General features: G+C 41.3%; 1 protein-coding gene across 18 annotated transcripts in view; it reads right to left on the bottom strand.

Annotated features, from left to right (window-relative positions):
* The window catches only part of Dtnb (dystrobrevin beta), a 207,203-nt gene that overhangs the window by 74,562 nt on the left and 110,587 nt on the right, over positions 1 to 22,054 (bottom strand). The window lies entirely within an intron of this gene.

The raw sequence follows: 22,054 nt of genomic DNA, 5'->3' as shown, positions 1-22,054 counted from the left end.
AGACCAGGCTGGCCTCCAACTCAGAAATCTGCCTGCCTCTGCCTCCCAAGTGCTGGGATTAAAGGTATAAACCACCACTGTCCGGCTCATCTAGGTTTCTAATCTCAGTAAAACAACGTAAGTAAATTTAATGATTCAATTATCTGCTAGATTACTGACTTTAAAAACCAACAAAAATTTAACAATGGACACATGACCATCATTTTGAGTTACAGCTTGCTTTTGTTATTTTAACATCTAGTTTTTATGTATATGAGTGTGTTTGCTACAATGTATATATATGTACCACTTGCATGCAGTACCCACAAAGGTTAAAAGACATCAGATCCCCTTAAACAGGAACTTCAAAGGACTGTGAGCCATCAAATCAGTGCTAGGAAACAATCCTGGGTTATCAAGAGCAGTAGGAACTTTTAACTGCTGGGCCATCTCTCTAGCCCCATGCTTTGGCTTTCTGAATTCATTTAGATACAGGTTTCTACTGTGTAGTTGGGGCTCCCCAACCAAGGACAGGAACATAGAGTATCACTGTCACGAAGCTGGGAACAGATGAAGGAATAAAAGCTTAAAGCTGACTGTGAAGCTTGCTGGATGAGTGACAGCCCCTGCTATAGAATGTCAGATGCCTAGACCCTTAGCCCTGCCTTGATTTTCAGTTTGTGTATGGAATTTGCTCCCTGACCCCAGAGCAGTTTTTATTTTATAGACATCAAGCTCACAACTCCACAACTCTCCACCTAGGCAGCCAGCTTCCAGTCATGCACTTGGGCATCTTTAAAAGATTTTTGTTTGTTCCCATTAGTGTGAAAGGGAATCTAAACTCAGGTCTTTATATTTGCACAGCAAACAACCCATTGAGTCATCAGCCCAAGGCCCAGCTCAAGATTTGTTTCTTTCCACTTAGTCATTATTCTCACTGATTTATAAGACTATTCCTTAATCTCACAAGTGGAAATAATATATTGTCTAAAAAGAAAACTACCTATCATTATGGCAAAGGGAATTCTATTGCCCTGGTGAGATATTAAGGAAGGCAGAGCCTAAAGTTAATCTTATTGAAGACTATTATTGAGACCATTATTCCGTCACAGAGCACTGCACCTGTAGGCAATAGTCATGGTAAGTGTGGCTCATCAGATCCTCCTTGAATAATGTCATGCTTTGCTCTTTATCTCTATACAAGCTACAAACTACCTCCTATTATTCTAATAGGTTCTATGATGATCTGCTAAAGCAAAGTAGTTCAACATTAAACTAAACCAGGCATGGTGATTCATGCCTTTAATCTTAGCATTTGAGAGGTTGTAAGAAGAATGTTGTGAATCTGATGCCAGCCTGAGTTACAGTAAGTTCCAGAACAATTTATGCCAGAAAACCTTATCTCAAAAAATTAAAACCAAAGCATAACAACAATAAACAAAAGTAGCCTTTTGAAAGTCATAAGGCTAAAAATAATTGGAGGCTGGAGAGATGTCTAAGCAGTTAAGAGCACTGGAAGGTCTTCCAGAGGACCGGGGTTCAAATTCCAGCACCCACATAGCAGCTCACAACTGCCTGTAACTCCAGTTCCAGGGAATCTGACACCCTCACCCAGACATACATGTAGGCAAGACACCAATACACATAAGACTAAACAAATATTTGAGAAAAATATTATCAGTGTGGTATTATAGTGTAGCAAAAATATTGTGCATATTTACCTGCAGTGCGGTTCCTCTGACTTCCAGGAAGTACATTTCAATAGTCATTCAAGATGAATAACACATAGGAGATATGTATAATTTCCAAATCAACTTGTAATCTAAATAGACTGCAATTAATCTGTTAATCAATGAGTAATTATGCCTCATTGCTATTTCTAGTAGTTCAGCATAACCACTTGTGATATAGATCTTACTTAATGAGGTATTTCTCAGGAAGGAAAGGTTTAGCATATTCATTCTTTTTTTAAACTACATTTATTTCCTTACTGTGTGGGGAGCATGTACAGCATAGCACATGTGTGGATATCAGATGACAATTTGCAGGAGGACTCTCCTTCCATCCTGTAGGCACCAGGGATTAAACCCAGGTTGTCAGTTTTGGAGGCAAGTGCTTTTACCTATTGAGCCTCCTCACCAGCTCCATATTAAGTAATTTGGGTGGGAAGTGGGGGTGGTGTTGAGACAGGGTGTTGCTTTGTAGCTTTAGCTGGCCTGGACCTCACTATGTAGACCAGGCTGGCCTCAAACTCAGATTTGCCTGCCTCTGCATTCCAAGTGCTGGGATTAAAGGCATGCACCACCCCATATTATTTCTTATATGTTTACCATTACACTGTATCCAGAGATATGGAGAGGAATCTAGCTGTCTTTCTCTACTCAGTGGTTCTCAACCTTCCTCATGCAGTTCCTTGTGTTGTGATGACCCCAACAATAAAATTATTTTCATTGCTACTTCGTAACTTTAACTTTGCCATTGTAATGGACTGCAATGTAAACATCTGATATGCAGGATATCTGTGACTCCTAAGAAAAGGTCATTCGACTTCCAAAGGGGTCACAACCCGCATGTTGAGAAACATTGCTCTAGCTCTAGAAAAGGGTTAAACTGTGAAATGAAACAATTAGCAAGTTAACTACGTAACAGTATTTCCTGTGTGTGTGTGGTTTGTTTTTGAGACAAGAGTCTCACTTGGTAGGCCATGCTGCCTTCGAACTCTTAGAAATATTTACTTCAGCCTCCTCAGGGCTGGAATTATACCAACAGGTCAGCTCATCTAATACAGTGAGAAAGCAGTGCAGGTCATTCATCAAGTACACAGAAACATTACATTTTACTTTAAAAACCTTTGCATGGTTAGTATTGTCTTCTTTATTAAACTTAAGAGTTTACTATTACTGTGTAGAAATAGAAATATCAAAAATTTCCCCCAAGAGAGGGTCTCACTGTGCAGCCCTGGCTGGTCTGAAACTTGCTATGTAAACCAGATCGGCCTTGAACTCATGGAGATATGCCCATTTAGGTCTCCCCAGTGCTGGGATTAAAAGCATGTGCTGGCACAACTACTGAAATACCAACTTTCCTATTTAAGAAAATGTGGTCCAGTGTGGTGGCTCTTACCTCCAATCCCACCATTCAGGGGACAGAAGCTGAAGAAATAGTTCCAGGCCAGCTGGAGCTATATAGTGAGTTCTGACCCCCCCAAACAATAACAGTAACTACACATGAGCACACAATTTATGAGAAAGTATAAATGGCCCTTCCACAAGCTCCTGCTCAGCACAGTGCTGTGATGTCATCTCTGACCTGTTCACATGGTTGATACCAACACTGATTTTTGAAAACAGACCCTGTAACCTTCAGTGATTCTACTGGACTGGAAAGATACAGTGGGCAGCCCTTTGATAGCAGCTTTGAGGACTGCTACATTTCTAATCTTCCAGGATTCTAACATCTTGCCAAAACTAAACACAACCACCATGAGGCAGCAAAAATATACAGGCAAGGAAAGGTTTCTGCTCTCTGCCCTCTGTGGCAGATGCTGTTTCTTTCTCTATAGGTCTGATGTATTTGGCATCACACAGCTATTGTCTCCAAGGAAACAGAACCATCATAGCAAAGGATCTGCTCCACAGGGTAATGTGCCCCCATAGAACATAAAGCACAGGGTGGTCCTACAGCAGAAAGCTCCAAGGCAGACAAACACTGCTGACAAGGGGTAGGCAGCATGCTGTGAATGCTAACAAATGAGCACACTCACCTGTATCAGAATCCAAGTCTCCCTGCAAATCAGCAACCCAGTTGACCCTGTCAAGGACTCTACCCCAGCAGAGACCTCAAAAGCACCCTCTGTGCCCCAGGACCTCTCCCTTCCTCATGCCAACTGCTCCCAACTACTAGTAGAGAAAGTAAGTAGTGTGTATGTTTGTGTGTGTGTGGGGAAGGTTGCTGGATGAAGTTAATGGGAATGCAAAGGTGCAAAGAGGCCAACAGCATCTGTGTGCACTTTTAATACAAAGAGCTCCTTGATGAGTCAAGACAGCTCCTCAGAGGGCAGCTGCACCAAGGGGCCAAACAGTGAGAGCCACTGAGCAGGCTTTGAGAGCACACGACACAAGGACCACATGATAAAAATGTCTCTGACACTTACAGTCATTCAAGAGCCTCTTCTTATTTCAGGGTCAATAGTTATTAAGTCCCCATTTCTGGTCTCCACCTTGGCTTGTTGAGTCTTACTTGATAGTGGTGTGTTGGTGTCCAGAGAACCTTGTACTATCATTATTAATGCTCATCTGATTTCCTACTACATTATTCTCCCATACATGGCTTGCATCATAACGTCATTCTGCCCTAGATCGTCAGTTCTCAAAGTATGACTTTGGCTTCCCAAATACCTCAATTTTCACTACATACTTGATATGCTAGTCTACTCAAATAGAGGAGCTGAACTTTCTGACAAAATAAAATGAAAGCAAAACAAAATAATAAAAGATATATAAGAACTTATAATAAAAATAGAGCAAGTTGAGATGAATCCCAGACTAAGAACCTAAATACCGAGCAGAGACATCCATTGTTGGTTTAAATAACAAACCAACAGACGGGCTAGCTACCATGACTGTTAATATAAATGCTGACATGAAAAGTAACCCCCCCTAAAATGGATTCACATGGGCAAGGAGATAACTCAGTGGGTAACGTTCAACTAAAGACTTGAGTTTGATCTCAGTAAGCCGCACAGGAACATGGGGTTCAGTGATGCAATCTCTAACACAGCACTCCCATAGCGAGAAGTGGAGACAAGAAATACTCAGTTAGGCTTAAGTATGCAGTGCACCAGCTACATGAGAAAGCTTGCCTCCATACGGGGAAGATGAGAAAACACACACACACACACACACACACACACACACACAAGCAAAACAAAAGCAAAGAACAAAAGACCAACCCAAACACCCTTGGACTGGTATAGTGCATCAGAGAGAAAGGAGGGGCGTGGAAAACTACAGTGTGGAGACTGGGTCCTAGTTCCAGTTTGGGAGCTAAGCAGATGATGGGACAGTGAACCCCTGGGGCGTGGCCAACTGGTTTGTGTGAAGCGGCTGGTTGCCCTGGGATCTGCCCCTAACTCCATTCTTAGTTCAGTAATACATACTACCCCTACTTGACTGAAGGCTTCAGACAGATAATATATTCTATAAAAGCCTAACAACTCTTTTCCTAACTACAAAATTTAAATGAGAAGTTCCTGCTGCATTCTCTCTTAATATCCAGATGTTTCTTTTTTAGTGTTTTGTTTATTTATGGACTGTTTTCACTCCAGACTTTGTAAGCCTTCTTATATTTATTTGTGTGGCCATGGTGCACAGATGGGTGGAGGTGTAACCACGTGGGCCCAAGGGACTGAATGTGGATCATCAGCCTTGGAGGCTGGCACCTTTGCCCACTGAGTCATCTGGCTGGCTTATGACAGTAGGATCCATAGGACTTGTGTTACCTCTGTATTTATCTTATTCACATTGCATACTTTAAACCATGACTGTAATTCGGCAGAAGCTCAAGAAATATCTGTTCCGCCAGGCAGGGTGGAACATACCTGTAACCCTCTAAAGGCTGGAGGTGGAAGCAGAAGGAAGGATCAGGAAGCTCAAGGTCATCCTTGGCTACACAGAGGGTTAAAGGCCAGCTCAGGTTACAAGAGACCCTGCCTTAAACTTCAGCAACCACAACAAATCTATGAAATAATGAATGAGTCTCTTTTATATTTTTATGATCCTACTTAATATTCTGACTTCAAACAACATCTCAGCTAAAACTCTAAAATGCCAAGAAGTGAAAGGCTCACCTGAACTGAATTTTAATGAGGTAAGTGTCTAGACAGGGGACTAGAAGGGTATCAGGCAGGCCACTTTGAGAGGGCAAAAATTCCAGAGTGGGAGAAGTCATGATGATTAAATAAAACTTTCCGAGAATACCTGAACCCTGTAAACAGCAGCACTGTGCGTATATGCCGAGCACAACTAGCCAACTATGTCATTTAAACCATCTTGTGGCTGGGTGCAGTGTTACACAACAGTGTTGTGTGACTTTCCCATGAGAAATTAACAGAAAACACTTATTCACCCTAGACAGGTGACCAAAGAAAGGATTCTGCTCATGTCCAGGTGAAGATGAATTTATGGGAATTACTTACAAAAGCATGGGTGATTCTTATAAAACTGCATCCCCAAAAGCCCGACCCCAGCACCCCCTAAATTGTTGTGCAGCTGGGGCTAGATTACATGAAGTGAGATGGGGTGAGGGGCTGGAATCTCAGGTGAGGGTCTGCTGTCACTAGTCTTCTCCTAGGAAGGTACCAGGCCCCATCTCATGGGAGGTCTCAGGAAGTAATCACATCTGCTCTAATTTCAAGATGATAAAGGCATGGCGCCCCCAAAAGACAGAGTTCCACAGCCGTGATTCCAGAACTCAGGAGGCCATGGCAAGAGGATCGGGAGTTTGAGATCAGCCTGAGATACACAGTGAGAACCTATCTTAAAAGCAAAGACAAACAAACCCACATAGCTGCATATACAATTAGATTAGAAAAAGAACTAAGACACGAGGAGTATGAAGGAGTAAAACCATTTCAGATGACATGATCTCACGTGTAGAAAACCCTCAAGAACTCATACAAAAGGAGCACTAGAGCTGAGTTCAGCGCAGCTGCAGGACGTCAGATCAATGAACAAAAACATCAATTGTATTTCCAAATATTAACAGTGAACAAGCCGAAAATAAAATTTAGAAAAACAAATTCATTTCCAATAGCATCAAAATAATAAAATACCCATGATAAACATATCCAAAGTGTAAGACTTGCATTCTTAAAAGTATAAAACAAGTAGTAGGAGTTAAAGACAACCTAAGGAAATGGAAAGATGCCTCTCGTTCAACCTAAGGAAATGGAAAGATGCCTCTCGTTCACGAGTTAGAAAACTCCAAAGTTGTAAGGTGAAAACCTCCCTGTCCTGACCTATGAATGGCATGCTTCCCTTACTGATGCTATAGCAGCCCTTTTCTGCAGAGCCTAGTGAGCTGACAGAAACACAAGGAGTGTGGAAAAGCTAAAAGGGTCAAAGCTGGATGACAGGTAAGGCATGATTTCACTTACACTCTTTTCAAGAAGGCCAGTTTATTATCTGTTCAAATGTTCTTTTGATGCTTAGCACCACAAAACACAACAAATGTTCAGAGCTCCCCCACCCTGCCAAGTGTTCAGGTCAGAGTTCAAACACACACATACATGTTATTGTCTACAGGACCCAGAGTAGAATTCATCTAGCAGCAGTGCCACACTCAAGGTCTTCACTGTCCCCATTTGTCTTTCCTCACTGGGGGAAAAATACACAAACACACTTATAGGAAGCTGAAGGGCACGGCAGTGTGCAGTGAGAGGAAGTTTACAGCATGTTTTCCCTTTAAAGATGGTAAATTTGTGGTGCTGCCAGTACCTTTTCCTGTGGATTTGCTTCACTGCTTTACCTCAGCTAGAAATCTGATTTACCTCAGCTAGAAACTCGGCTTACAGTCGAGTTATTCTTCTCCTTGGCCTGGTATTCACAAGAAGCCAGTGAACCCCAGGGATCTGACTGGCTTCACCTCCCCAGTGCAGGATTATAATAAGTACATGCTACAAAGTTTGGCTTTTTAATGTGGGTTCTTGGGACCAAACCCAAGTCTTTGTACTCGTTGCACACCAAGTGATTTACTGATGGAGGCATCTCCCTAGCCCCCAAACTGTGTGTGTTCCTATATGTGTGGCACATGTGTGTGAGGGTGCATGTGTGTGTGTACACAGAGTGGTCAAAAGGTGACCGCAAGTCTCATTCCTCAGAGGCCATTGATTTTGGAGAACGGTCTCTCACTGACTCAGAACTTGTCAGTTAAACCAGCCCAGCTGCCCAGCAAGCCCCAGGAAGCTACCTGTCTTTGATTCATCAGCACTGCGATTACAAATGTGAACCACCATCTCCATCATTTTTACATGAATCCTGACGACAAAACTCTTATCTTCAAACTTGCTGAGCTATCTACCTCTCTCCTTACTATCTGCCAAATATAATTTTTTAAAAAATTTATTATTATTATTTATTTACTTAAAATGTGTGTATATGTATGTGTGTGTTCATCTACATGAATGCAGATACCCACAGAAGCCTGAAGAGGTCATGGGATTTCCTGAGATATAGATACATACATATACATATGTGTGTGTATATATATGTAAATATATGCATGTATATGTCTACGTATAAATCACAGGCTGGAGGGAAGTGGTTAAGGTGTTCACTGTGCAAGCTTGATGATTTGATTTTGCAAGCCCAGAACCCACATAAAGAAACTGGAAGCAGCAGCACAAGTGTCTGTGATACCGGGGTCCTCCTAGCAAGGAATGAGAGGTAGAGGAGACAAGGGGATGTCTGAAGCGCATAAGCCTGTGAGCCTGGCTTACGTAGTGCTGAACTGCAGCAGACCCCTAGGTCAAACACGGTGGAAGGCAAGGGCCAACAGCTGAGATTGTCCTGACCGCCACATGTATGTGTGTATGTATGTATGTATGTGTGTATATACAGACACACACACACACACACACACACACACATATAAAATGATGGTGCATGCACACACAATCAAGTACACAAACACATGCATGGGTACACACACAAATTATGAAAAGCTTATCTTGATAATAAGAAAGGAGAAGCTTACTAACACTCATCCACGTCTCCTTCCTCTCCTCCCTCCCTCCCTTCCTTCCATATCAGTCACAAACGTTGAAGGTCCATCATGACTCAGTTTTATCCCGTCCTTACATCCCTGACACCTGCACCTTTGTTGTCACTACAGGTTCCCTGAGTCAGTGACAATTACCCACAAGGTGTCATCTCCATTTTTGCATAGACTGGATAAAAGCTGCTCTTCTGCATCTAATGTCCTCAATGGAAACTTTACAGCAGCCTCCTCCATAACACCATGCCAGATGACACACTCCTACAGTCATCCCATGTGGTCTTAAATGTAAACACTGAATTTACTCATTTCTGTACCCCAAAAAGTAGGTTTGATATCATGGCAATGTAGAGGCCCTCCTTAACAAGGTAAAAATATTTTTAAACTCACAAAGAATATTTAGAAAAATTGTTCCAGCCAAGCGTAGTGGTGCAAATCTTTAATCATGGTTCTTGGGAGGCAGAGGCAGGGGATCTTTGTGAGTTCAAGGACAGCCTGGTCTACATAGTGAGTGCTAGGACAGCCAGGGAAGAGAGCTCATCTCTATTAACAAATCCTTATCATATAGAATATTACCTTTGACCAAGTTTGGGTGCAAAGAGAGTACCCCAAAATACCAAAGTCTTAGATATTTGGAAATTGAAAATTGCCGTCATCTTACATCTAAGAAAAAAAACTACAGAAAATTTATTAGCCACCTAAGAAAGTAATAAACTAGCAAACGGTTTAAATCTTTTTGTGTTCTCTCTGCATTAAGTATCATCTATAAATTTCTCGTTCCCAAATTTCTATTTCCAAAGTTCAAACACCCTATGGCCACACCCTAGTATACAGGAAGAGCAAAAAAGGGCATCAAATTCCCTGGAACTGAGTTATAGATGGCCCTCTGTAAGAGCCATCCTGTTCTTAACTGCTGAGTCATCTTGCCACCAACTCCCAATTCCTTTTATTTTGAAGATAGGGTCTTGCTACATAGTCAAGGATGGCCTTGACCACACCATAATCCTTTCTCTGCCTCTTTAAAGCTGGGGTTACACTATAGATAGACCTTCAGAGTAACTCTACAGTCACTGGCATTTCCTGAGATTTGCCATTGCTTCCCCTCTGTCTTTACTTTGTGCTCCAGGAAGGCTAATTTTCAACTGACTTTCTTTACCCTAGATGCCAGAATTTCATTTCTGTTTTCATCTCTGTCTCAGAACTCTATATTTTAAGATTCCAGATTTTTCTTTCAGTAATTTTCTTCCAGTCTGGATTAGATATCTAATCTGACATTTATTTTTCTCATTGAGATTTCTAGTTCTTTTTCAGTTCATAGACGTTTGATTTGCTTTCTCTTTACGTTTTCTGCTCCTTTCCAGGTTGTTCCCCCCCCCAAAAAAATTAATTGTAGCATTTCCATTTTTAACCTACTCCTGCTGTTACAAATAAAGATAATATGTATACATATTTTATATTTGACATCTAAGACTTTTTGAGGGAGTTTACCATGTTTTCTTTTCCTTCTTATCCATACCACTTTGCAATATTCTCTGGTTTGCAGGGAGCTCAGGTTCCCTGGAACTTTACTGAGAGGATTATTTGAGGCTAAGGGCTTTAAGGGCAATCCCTTCTAGAAGACTTGGGTTTTTGACAGACAAACCAAACAATACTTAACAAGAAGAGTACCTTTAATATATTTTAAATTCTTAATTAAGAAGTTTTCCAGGTTGAAGAGATGGTTAAGCTGGTAAAGCATTGCTCTGCAAACTTGACAACCTGGGTTTTACTCACAGAACTCACACAACACAAGGCAGAGGAGCAGCTCTTTGCAGACATCCTCTGCCTGCACTAACAACTCATATGTAGATTAAAAAAAGAAAAACATGCCTCCTCCCCCACACACCTTATTCTCCATCTTTCCCCATATTTCTCCCTTCTAAAAAGAATGGTTTTAAATGTAGGTTGTTTTTAGTGTGTGTGTGTGCTTCAGTGCAATCTGTAGTTTCTGGCACCCACTGTGGGACTTAGATGTGTCCTTAATGGGTAAGAGGAACTACTGCAGACTGGTAGTAGTCTTGGGGCTTGTGGTAGTTTGAATGAGAATGCCTCCATAGAGTCGTACGTTTGAATGCTTGGTTCCCAGATGGTGGAACTGTTCAGGTGTGACCTTCCTGGAGGAGGTGTGCCACTTGGGGTGGGCTTTGAAACCTCACAGCTAGCCTCTGCCTGTCTCTGCAGTGTGCTTGTATGTGAGGACTGAGCTCTCAGCTACTGCTCCAGCCTTATTCCTTCTTGGTCTGCCATCTGCTATGACAGTACGGATTCTAGTCCTCATGAATTGTAAACCCTAGTAAGCTATCTCTTCTGAAAGCCTCCTTGATTGTGGTGTCTCTTAGCAGCAATAGAAAGTAACAGAGACAGGGCTGGAGCTGTGAGCGCCAATTTATAAGAAAGATAGAAACTTCTTTGGATGATGGAAATATCTAAAACCAGATGGTAGTGATGGTTAAAAATGCTATAAATTTAATAAAAGTAATGTAACTTGCCACAATGAGCAAATTTTATGGTATGTAAATATTATTTACTTATGATGTATATACTTCAAATTTGTTAAGATAACTTTTATGTGCTTTTAAAAATTTTTTTATCTTATTTTATGTGTATGGGTATTTGCCTATATGTATGTCTATGCACCATGGGTGTGGAGTACTCATAGAGATCAAAAGAAGGCTTTGGATCCCCTGAGAGAGACAGTTATAAGGCTCCATGTATGTGCTGGGAATTAAACTCACGTTCTCTGGAAGGGCAACCAGTCTCTTAACTACTCAGCCATCTCTCTAGCCCAATTTTATGTGTTTTTAATCTAATTAAAAAAGGAGGAAGAGGAGGAGGAGAGAACTGGGGAAATGACTTAGTTGGCAAAGTGCTTGCTTTGCAAGCATGAGGAACTTAGTGCAGACTCCCAGCCTTCATGGAAAAGCTGAGCATGACAGATAGCACTTCCGTAACCCCAGTGCTGGGGATGGACAAAAAGACAGGCAGACTCTGGAGTTTGCTGGTCAACCAGTCTAGCTGAGCCAATGAGCTCCAGGTTCAACTACAACCTGGTCTCAAAGAGAGGGGTGGGGAGGGAGGGAGGGAGGGAGGAAGGGAGGGAGGGAGGGAAGGAGGGAGAGAGAGAAGGAAGGAGGGAAGAGGGAGAGGGAGAAAGGGAGGGAGGGAGAGAGAAGGAGGAAGGAAGGAGGGAGGGAAGGAGAGAAGGGGGGGAGAGGGAGGGGGGAGGAAAAGAGAAAGAGAAGGAGGGACTGACAGACAGACAGAATTGGGACACAGTTGTGTGGCTGAGTACTTGCCCAGGATAGATGATGGACTAAGTCTGATTCCCAGCACTACATAAACTAGGTACAGCAGTCCATGCCTACAATCCCAGGACTCGACAGGTAAAGACTGTATGATCAGAGGCTCAGGAAAATCATGGGACTAGGGAGATGGCTGGTTATGAAAAACGCTTGCTATGTAAGCATGAGAATTAGAGTTAAAAGCTCCAGAACTCACATAAAAACCAGATGGGTACTTGATAGTTAACCTGTAATCCCAGTGTTTGGAAGGTGAAGACAGTGGATCCCTGGAATAAGCAACCAGAATTGGAAAGTTCCTGGTTCAACAAAGTCCTTGCCTTAGAAACAGAGTAGAGAGGAGCTGAGGAAGACACCTAACATCAGCTTGACTTCTGCGTGTGTCTGCATGCCTCTTTATAGCCTGCCTCACCAAGAATGGTGTCAGTCACTGAGCCATCTTCCTGACTTAGGCTCCATAGTGCTTATGTTACAGGTATGAGCTACTATCCATGGCTTCTTATTCTTTTTATTAAAACTTATCTTTATTTTATAAATAATTGAATAACATTTAGTTTTTTGAATTTAATTAATCTAATGATAAATTACGGTTTATCATTAAGGGCTGGTGAGATGGCTTAGTTGGCACAATAGCTGCTGAATCCATGTAAACAGCCATGATCAGGGTTGCATGTCTGCAATGTCTAGGAGCCAGAGAGACAAGAGGATCCCTAAAACTTGCTGGTTAAATTAGCATGCTCCAGGTTCTATGAGCAACCTTGTCTCAAAAAATAAGGTAGAAGGCTGGGGAGAGGCTTTAGTGGGAGAAGACACTTGTTGCCAAAGTTGATGACCCGTTTGAAAACCAGTACCCACACAGTAGAATCAGCTCTCTACTGTTTGCTTCCGACCTCCAAAGACCCTTTGTGGCTAGCATGCGCGCGCGCGCGCGCACACACACACACACACACACACACACACACACACACACACATACACTTCCCTTACACACAAAATAAATAAATGTAATAAAAAAGAATAAGGTAGGGCTGGAGAGATGGCTCAGCAGCTAAGAGCACTGACTGTTCTTCCAGAGGACCTGAGTTCAAATTCCAGCAACCACATGGTGGCTCACAACCATCCCTAATGAGATCTGATGCCCTCTTCTGGTATGTCTGAAGACAGCTACAATGTATTTATATATAATAAATAAATAAAATTAAAAAAAAAAGAGAAGGTAGAGAGTAATTAAAAACACACACCTGGGTCCGATCTCTTGCCTTCATAAGCATGTACATGTGTACATGAACTACCTCCTTCAAATTATCTTTAATGATTTAAAAATAAGAAGGTCAATCCTAGATGGTGGGCCATCGGCTGGCTTCCACTTGTGGGCTACAGTGTTGTAGCTCTGTTACAAACTCAGTGACTCCTAGTTACAGTAGAAGGACATGACCCTTCACTTCTTGTCAGAGTATGAAAATAATACAGACACGAAGCAATACCAACACGAAGCAATAGGTTTGCTCTTTGTCAGAAATAAACAGCCACAAACTGAAGTGAAACTGTAAGTAACTGCTAATTAAAGAAATCAGGTTTAAGGGTTCTGTGGTTAGATAATTAGACCCTTAGCAAGAACAAATTGTTTGAACTACAACAGCAAGTTTATCAAAGACACTTAGAGCTGCAAGTTGGATGAAAATGCTTTGACCAAAAGACAGACAAATTTTTTCAGAGCCTTAGAAGAAAGTTGCTAGAGTGCTGATAGACTACTTAATTAGTTTTGTTTTGAATACAGCCCTGAGATTCTAGAAACCTTGTTTACTTATTAGTGTCAGCCTCCCCTCAAAGTACATAAGGAATTATGGCTGCCATCTAGTGGAGGCTTTTGGAAGGTGTAGGGACATGACCATTGAGGCTTGGAAATGGAGACATAGTACACATGGTGGGACTAATGGCTCCAGCAGCATATATAGCAGAGGATGGCCAAGTTGGTCATCAATAGGAGGAGAGGCCCTTGGTCCTGTGAAGGTTCTATGCCCCAGTGTAGGGGAATGCCAGGGCCAGGAAGCAGGAGAGGGTGGGGTGGTGAGCAGGGGGAGGGGGCAGGGGGAGGGAATAGGGTTTGTTGTTGTTGTTTTTGTTTATTTTTAGTTTATTTCTTCTTTGGAGGGGAAACTGGGAAAGGAGATATCATATGACATGTAAATAAAGAAAATATCTAATAAAAAAAGACTAAGGAGAAAACAAAAACATAAAAATATATGTACTGTGCCACTCATTCATTTCTTCTTCAATACATTTAAGTGCTCCCATGCTCTGGGCAAGATTTACACACCTTCAGTTCAGCAGAGAGTAAACTGAAGCCTTTTGGAGCACACATTTTTGTGATATAATACAACTTCCTTGAAGAACAGACTTGAAAGTTCTAAGTTACTTATGGAATCCTAACTGCTTACAAGCTGTTTCATATACATTGTCCTTAAGAATATCTCAAGGTAACTGAGTGACTGATTACCACCAACTTCAAGAAAAAGAACTGAGGCCTTCGCTTTCCTTCGGTCACTTTCCACCGCTGCCTTCTATGGTGACCAATCAGGTCACAAAGATCCCCCTGGATTCTGAAACTTGCCATTGGCTCAAGCTATACTTTAATTGTTGGCTGCTTCTGCCCCAAAGGCTTCTTAGCACTACAGGAAGCAGGAGATGGAAAGAAGATTGAGAAGAAGGTGAAGTGTGAACACAAGCCCCAATACCCTTGCTTTTGTTCCTGTCACTCAGTCTCACCAAGACTGCACTTGGCTTTTTGACAGGCTGATGACAGATATACCATAAGGGTTGCTGTGAAGGTTAAATAAGCAAAAAGCCAGACTATAGGGAGTCCCCAGTATCAATATCTGACCTTGAAGTCTGTGGACCTGAACAAATCCCGAATCTATGCAAACAATGAGACAGTCATATATAATTTATTTCATCATTAGCTTACATTTCTACCCCAAATTCCTACCACAGTTTTTAATTTTTGCTTGTTTGTGTTTTGAGACCGAGTCTTATGTCGCCTCAGCTGGCTAAGGCTAGATGAAACCTCTGATCCTCTGCCTTTACTTCCTAAGTGCTGGGATTAAAGAAGTATGCCACTACACCTATTATTTCTTGTTATGCAACAGTGGTAAAACATAAGATTTTGTGTGCTTGTTGTGTATGTAGTGTTTGTACTTCTGTGTGTGTGTGTAATCATGTGTGGGGGTGGGTCAGAGGTTGGCAGCTGCTGTCTTTCATTGACAATTTTCTACTTTTTAATGTTTTGAGAGAAAGTCTCACTGAGCTTGTAGCTCATGTGTTTGGTCAGACAGGGTAGCCAATAAGCTTCAGGTATCTGCCTGTAGCCCCAGCATGGGGAGTGTAGGCACAGGTCACTGTGTCTGACTTCTTACAGGTCCTTGTATTTGCACTTTATCAGTAAAGCCATCTCCTTAACACTCCCCACAAACACAGCCTTTGTTTTGTTTTGAGACAAGGTTTCTTTGTGTAACAGCACTGTCTGTCCTGGAACTTGCTCTGTAGAGCCAGGCTGGCCTCGAACTCACAGAGATCTACTTGCCTCTGCCTCTCGAGTACTAGGATTAAAGATATGCACCACCACCGACTACTACTACTATTACTACCACCTCTTCCTCTTCTTCCCCTCCTCTTTTTCTTTAAAGACAGAGTCTCACTAGGTAGTCTTGGCTGACTTGGGACTCACTGTGTACATCAGGCTGAGCTTGAACTCTCAAGATCTTTCTGCTTCTAGCTCTCCACTGACCCTTACATACACCTTTTAAACAACAAACTCTCCTCTATAACCAAACTGTCCTGGAACTCACAGCAATCCTCCTGTTTCAACCTTCTAACAGGTATGAGCTACCATACCAACCTTGGACAATTTTTCATTTTGTTAATTTGTATTTTATTTTGTTGGTGGGGGTGGGGGCAGCATGGCACACAAAGTGAAGGTTAGAAGAAACTTGGAAAAAGAACTTCCACCTTGTGGGTCCTGAATACCAAACTTAGGTTGCAAAGATTGGTAGCAAATGCCCCTACCCAATGCCCCATCTGTTCAGCCTCATTGTTTTTTAAATTAATTTATCATGTATGTACACATGTGTACACAATACACACATGCAGAAGACAACATTACATTCCGTTCTCTCCTTCCACTCTGTTGGTTCTGAGAACCAAATGCAAGTCATAAGGCTTAGTGGCAAGCACATTTCTCATCTGAGACAGCACTGACCCTCAACCTTGGAGTTTTAATTTTATTTCTTGCCCTGTAATGTTGGTAAGTTTAGTTTTTGTTTTGTTTTGTTGTTTTAACAGTCTCACTCTATGGCAAAGGCTGGTCTGGAATGCACAGACTCAAAGTGCTAGGGTTGAAGGTGTAAATCACCATATCCAGCTAATTGTATTTATTTGAGCACAAATGTGCATATGTTTGCATGTGTTCATACGTGTATGGGTATACACATGTGTGTGTTTATGTAGCCCCAAAGTTGATGTTAGGTGTCTTTCTTGGTCATTCTACTTGTTGAGATATGGTCTCTTGCTGAACTCAGAACTCACCAATTCCAGTGACTAGCTAGCCACCTTTCCCTGCGCATCCTGTCTATGGCTCCTGGATGCTGGGATTATTGGCAGCTGCTATGCCTGCCTGGCTTTTATGTGGGATCGGGGATCTGAATTCTGGTCACTGAGCCATCTTCCCAGACTTAAACTTGAGGTGTTTACTGTCTTTATAGCATCTACCTCCATGACCACAACAGTGCACAGCATTACAGCTTCTTGAATGGAGCACGGCTGCCACTTCTCTAGCTGGCCTCTCCTCTTTCATTCTATTCCTGCTTCTTATCTCAGCATGACAGACAGTGGGGCTTTGGTTTTTTATCTTTAATTTTTTTTAACAGAAAACTTGATAAAGCTTCCTGTCTACAGGTCTTCAGTTCAGGATAATGCCCATCAGTGAGCTGCAACCCACGCGTCTTTGGCAGCCCACTCTGGAGCATCAGGGGCCTGGTTCTAATGCCTTTTCCTGCCAGGACACCCCGCCCTCCACAGTAATCCCTAGTCATCTTTGGCTTCATTGTAAATGTCATTTTTCATGAGTGCATTTCCTAGCTTGGCACCAAGATAAAGACAGACCATAAGGTAAAGACATCTTGTTACAGAATTAGTTGCATATTAGGCCAAATATGAGACATTATTTTCCAAAGATTCAAAGTAAATAGGATGGTTAATCTGAATACAATGGGATAATTGTGAAACTGATCAAAAACCATGAAACTGGTTCATCAAGAAATTCTCAGGAGATTTAATGAAATCCCTAAGCCCCTTGGTATTTAGTTCAAAGAATGCCAAAGGCACAAGGCTGAAGAATACTTAACACCAAGGATGCTATTCTTTCAAGTACAATTTCAGACATCTTTAAAAGAAATTTATCTAGTTGGTGAGATGGCTTGCCCTGGGATGCAAATGGTGAAAGGAGGTAAGTGACTTCCAAAAGTTATCTTCTGGCCTCCACATGGCATAAGAATAGTATGTACACATACACACACATACCCTCCACACAGTAAGGAGGTAAATAAATAAATAAGGCACTGATCGGACACCAGGTAGATGGTACAAAATTAAAATTCAGTTATGAATTAATATGTCAAATTAGGCAAAGAGTACTTTACCTTTTGTTTCCTAAATGGCAGGCACTCACGTCTATCTGTTGCCAATCTTCTGCATATGCTTTATGTGCTCTTACAGATCATATATTTTTGAAGTTTGGATAAATGGCCAGGGTAGACTAGTCCCTCTGTAAAAGTTCTACTGTAACCAGAGACTCTAGGCAAAAGCCAAGGTTCCGGCAGCCACAACTGACTAGGCATGTCCGTCTATCAGAATAAATTGATTAAAGGGACAAGAGAGATGGTAAAAATCAGAGAAGAGAGGTGAATTCCAATGGACACATCAGGAAGAGAACAGATTTCAGTGACTGCGGCTGGAGAAATGGGTCAGAGGGTAAGAGCACATGGTGCTCTTGCAGAGGACCAGGGTTTGATTCCCAGCACCTGCATGGTAGCTCACAAGTATCTGTAAGTCTAGTTTCAGAGGCACTAAAGAGGTTGAGAACCTTGGTCTTTGAACCCAAGAAAGAAGAAGTTGAGATAATGATAAACAAAATGGATAAAGGACAGGAATAGTCAACTTTAGTGACTGCTTGACAGAGATGCCTCATAAAATGTCTGAGAAAGACAGAAGGAAACCCTGAAAGCTTTCCTGCTCTAATGATGATAACCTCTGGAAGGTTCCATTTATAAATATGAAGTGCATCAGCAGGAATGTGCAGGAGGCTGATGGATGGAGAGGCTAGGAAACAAGAGTTTCTGAGCATTATGAAAAAGACCAGCCTCACAGAGTGCACAGTGTTTCCATGTCGACTGCACACACTCGTGACTAGATTTAATATCTCTGAAATCTGACTTCTGAGAACACAAATCCACTTCAGCTACAACTATCAATTTGTTTTAGCCTTTTTGAAGTTTTCTTTGATACTGTCATTCTTTATAAAATCATCTACTAATGACTTTAATTATAGGAAGCTAAGCAAAAGTGCATTAGAATGGTCAGAGGAGGCCTTTTGTTGCTGTGTTTTGTGTTGTGTTTTCAAGACAGGGTTACTCTGTGTAGTCCTGGCTGTCCTAGAGCTCTCTCTGTAGACCAGGCTGGCTTTGAGCTCAAAGAGCCACCTGCCTCTGCCTCCTGGATGCTAGGATCAGAGGTGTGCACCATCACTGCCCCAGCCAGAGGAGTAAAGTCTACCTGTGAAAAACTCTTATATTTGTCAAGCATTTCCACAGAAGTGCAGACACAAAATGATTTGTTTATTTACGTATGGGGTGGGAGTAGGAGATGAGATGAGAGATGCATATGTGCAAGTCATATATGTAGAGGGCAAAGGACAACTTGTAAGACCTGGATCTCTGCACCATGGTACAGTCAGGAATGAAACTCAGGTTGTCAGTTTAGTGGCAAGTACCTTCACCTGCTGAGGTATTTTGGTTGTTTTTCAACAGCTCCTGCATTTAGTTGATATCTGAGAATTTTTTTTAATTGTTACTGAAATTATTATTTGGGTTTATGTTTGTGTATGTGTGTTTATGTTCACGCAGAGGTCAAAGCTTAATATTGGGTATTGTTCTTGTTTGAGATGGGGGGGTCCCTCAGTGTGGCCTGGAGCTTGCCAATTAGGCTAGACTGTCTGGTTAGTGAGGCCCAGGGATCCATCTGGCTTGTTCTCTCTAGCACAGGATTTCAGGTGTGAACCATCATACTCAGTGCTTTAACATGGTTTCTGGAACTCAAACTCAGGTCCACATGCTTGCAGAATAAGCACATCAACAATTGAGCCATCCCTCCAGCTCCATTTTTCTCTGAAACATTCACCATGTACACATGAGAACCTGATTTGGATCCTCGTACTTATGTAAACACCTAGGTGTGGCAGCCCACGTTTGTAACTCTAGAGGTGGTGGAGACCGGCAGCACACTGAAGCTCATTGCCTAGTTAGCCTAGCTAAATGAATGCTCCAGGGTGACAGACCTTGTTTTAAAACTTAATAACGTGGAAATTGACTGAAAAAGACATTCAACACTGACCTTGGCTTTCCATATTCATGTACATATATGTACGTGTGTTCCCATACACACATACATACACACTGATAAGACACATACATATACCATTTAAAAATGTTTTTTAAATAAGCACATACTCTGAAATATGGCTATATAGTAATGCTGTTTTGTTTTAAAGCCTTTCTTATTAAAAAAGAGAGAGAAAAAATAAACAAGAAAAATTAAAGTCCAGATTCACTCGTAAACAGTGCCAAACCCTAACAAAATATTACCAGGCAAAATTCAACTGTGCTTTGGATAACAAACTTAGGTTTGTTCCAGGAAAGAAAGAGTGACTTTTAAAAATAGGCCTGGGAATATAGCCCAGTGGTAGAGCACTTGCCTCATGTGTGGGAGGCTCTGGATTTAATCCCTAGCATCACAAACACACAGATAACTCCAACTAACATAAGTCACTACATCAATTAATGAAGAAAAAAAATCATCCAATCATCTCAAAATATAAAAATCCGATAAAACTCAGCATCTGTTTATTACCAAAAATAAAGCACTCTTTGAAAATAGAAATAAAAAGAAGCTGATTAACTTGATTAAATCTATAAAATCAAATTCATCTCTACTACATGGCAGCTACTAGTACTCTCCTTGAGGTTACTATAATGCAAGAATGCCTATTACACACCTTCTATTCAGTACTGTAAGAGGGATTCCAGTCACCACAGTAAAACCTTTTGCTCCCCAAAAAGCACAATTAATTCTGAAATTCTAAAAGGTGGAAACAGAGTCACCATTATTTGTATATTATAAAATTATTTATAGAAAATTCTAAATAAATTGAATGTAAATTGTTAGAAGCAATGAGCATGTTAAGAAAGGTGAGTACACAGTACACTAAAATGCAAAAGTCAGTAATATTTTCATATGCCACAACCAACAGCTAAGAAACACGGTTCAAAAAAGAGCCCACTGGCAAGATAACACATTTCCCAAACTCACAGGAATTATACACTTAGGCAGTAGGATTTTATGAAATACTAAATAAGTCTTGAGAATTTTGTAGGAACAAAGTCACTATTTGTAACTGCAACAAAATATGTCAATTCCACAGGAGACAATCTAGTCCGGTGTACACTCCAATTCCTGTATTCAGAAGGCTATGGCTAGCCTGGGCCAAAAGAGAATTTAAGGTCAGGTTGGACTACACAGTGAGATGCTGTTCAAAAAACAAAAACACAAAAAGAAACAATCTAACATGTAATACCTTTTCTAGCTCCAAACTATAAACTTTATTTAAAGACATGTAAGTGAATGTGAAGAAGAGACCATGTTTGTGAAATAGAAAATTTAGTATTGTAACAATGTCAGTTCTCTCAAATTCGATCTTTGGGCTCAATAAATCAGTAAAAACACAAAAAATTTTCATGAACCCAATAAGCTGATTCCAGGGCTGGTGAGATGGCTCAGCAGGTAAGAGCACTGACTGCTCTTCCAAAGGTCCTGAGTTCGGATCCCAGCAACCACATGGTGGCTCACAACCACCCGTAATGAGATCTTACGCCCTTGGGCTGGCAGAGGTCCTGAGTTCAAAAGCAGTCAATAAGCTGATTCCAAAATTTGTAAGAAACCAGAAAAAATAAGACAGAGAAAGCTTAGACACTCCTGAAAAAATATCACTGAAGTCTCTATGGTAACTGAGATAGGTGATTTCGGCAAAGGTATAGTCAACTTAGCTAAAGAAGAGAATAAAGATCCCAGAAATCAGCCTGTGTACATTTGGAAATAAGGTTTTCCCTATTTATACAGTATCAAAGGTTGAACCCAGAGCATGTGTACTCAATGTGAGCACTGACCTCTGGAAATTTTAATTTTGACAATGATAACACAAATAATAGGCCATAAGGGAAATGATGTATTAGCTATTAGCTCCCTCTCAAAAAAAAAAAAAAAAAAAAAAAGGAATTTGGAAACAGGTTATTGCTTAAATGTAGACTGGTATGTATGTGTGTGTGTGTGTGTGTGTGTGTGTGTGTGTGTGTGAGACTTGACATCACACCATACAACAAAAATCCACTTTATATGAACTGACAACATGTAGAAAAAAATGGCTCACAACTTGAAGAGATGTCAGCGTACTAAAGAGCTGCTGCACGGGGCTGCCTTTTGTCATTTCGTGTCCTTAAATTTGAACAGATAAAATCCAAAAGATTTTCATTCCCATGCCATGTGAATATCTAAGTTAAGTGCCCAGGTGTGTCATTGCCAGAGAAGACATGGTGGCCACAGCAAAGGGAAGGAAGGACACACAAACAGTGGCAGACAAC

Source organism: Mastomys coucha, unplaced genomic scaffold, assembly GCF_008632895.1.
Source record: "Mastomys coucha isolate ucsf_1 unplaced genomic scaffold, UCSF_Mcou_1 pScaffold6, whole genome shotgun sequence".
NCBI classification, from domain to species: Eukaryota; Metazoa; Chordata; class Mammalia; order Rodentia; family Muridae; genus Mastomys; species Mastomys coucha.
The sequence above is the reverse complement of the archived record's forward strand: the minus strand, read 5'-3'. Positions and strand labels throughout refer to the sequence as shown.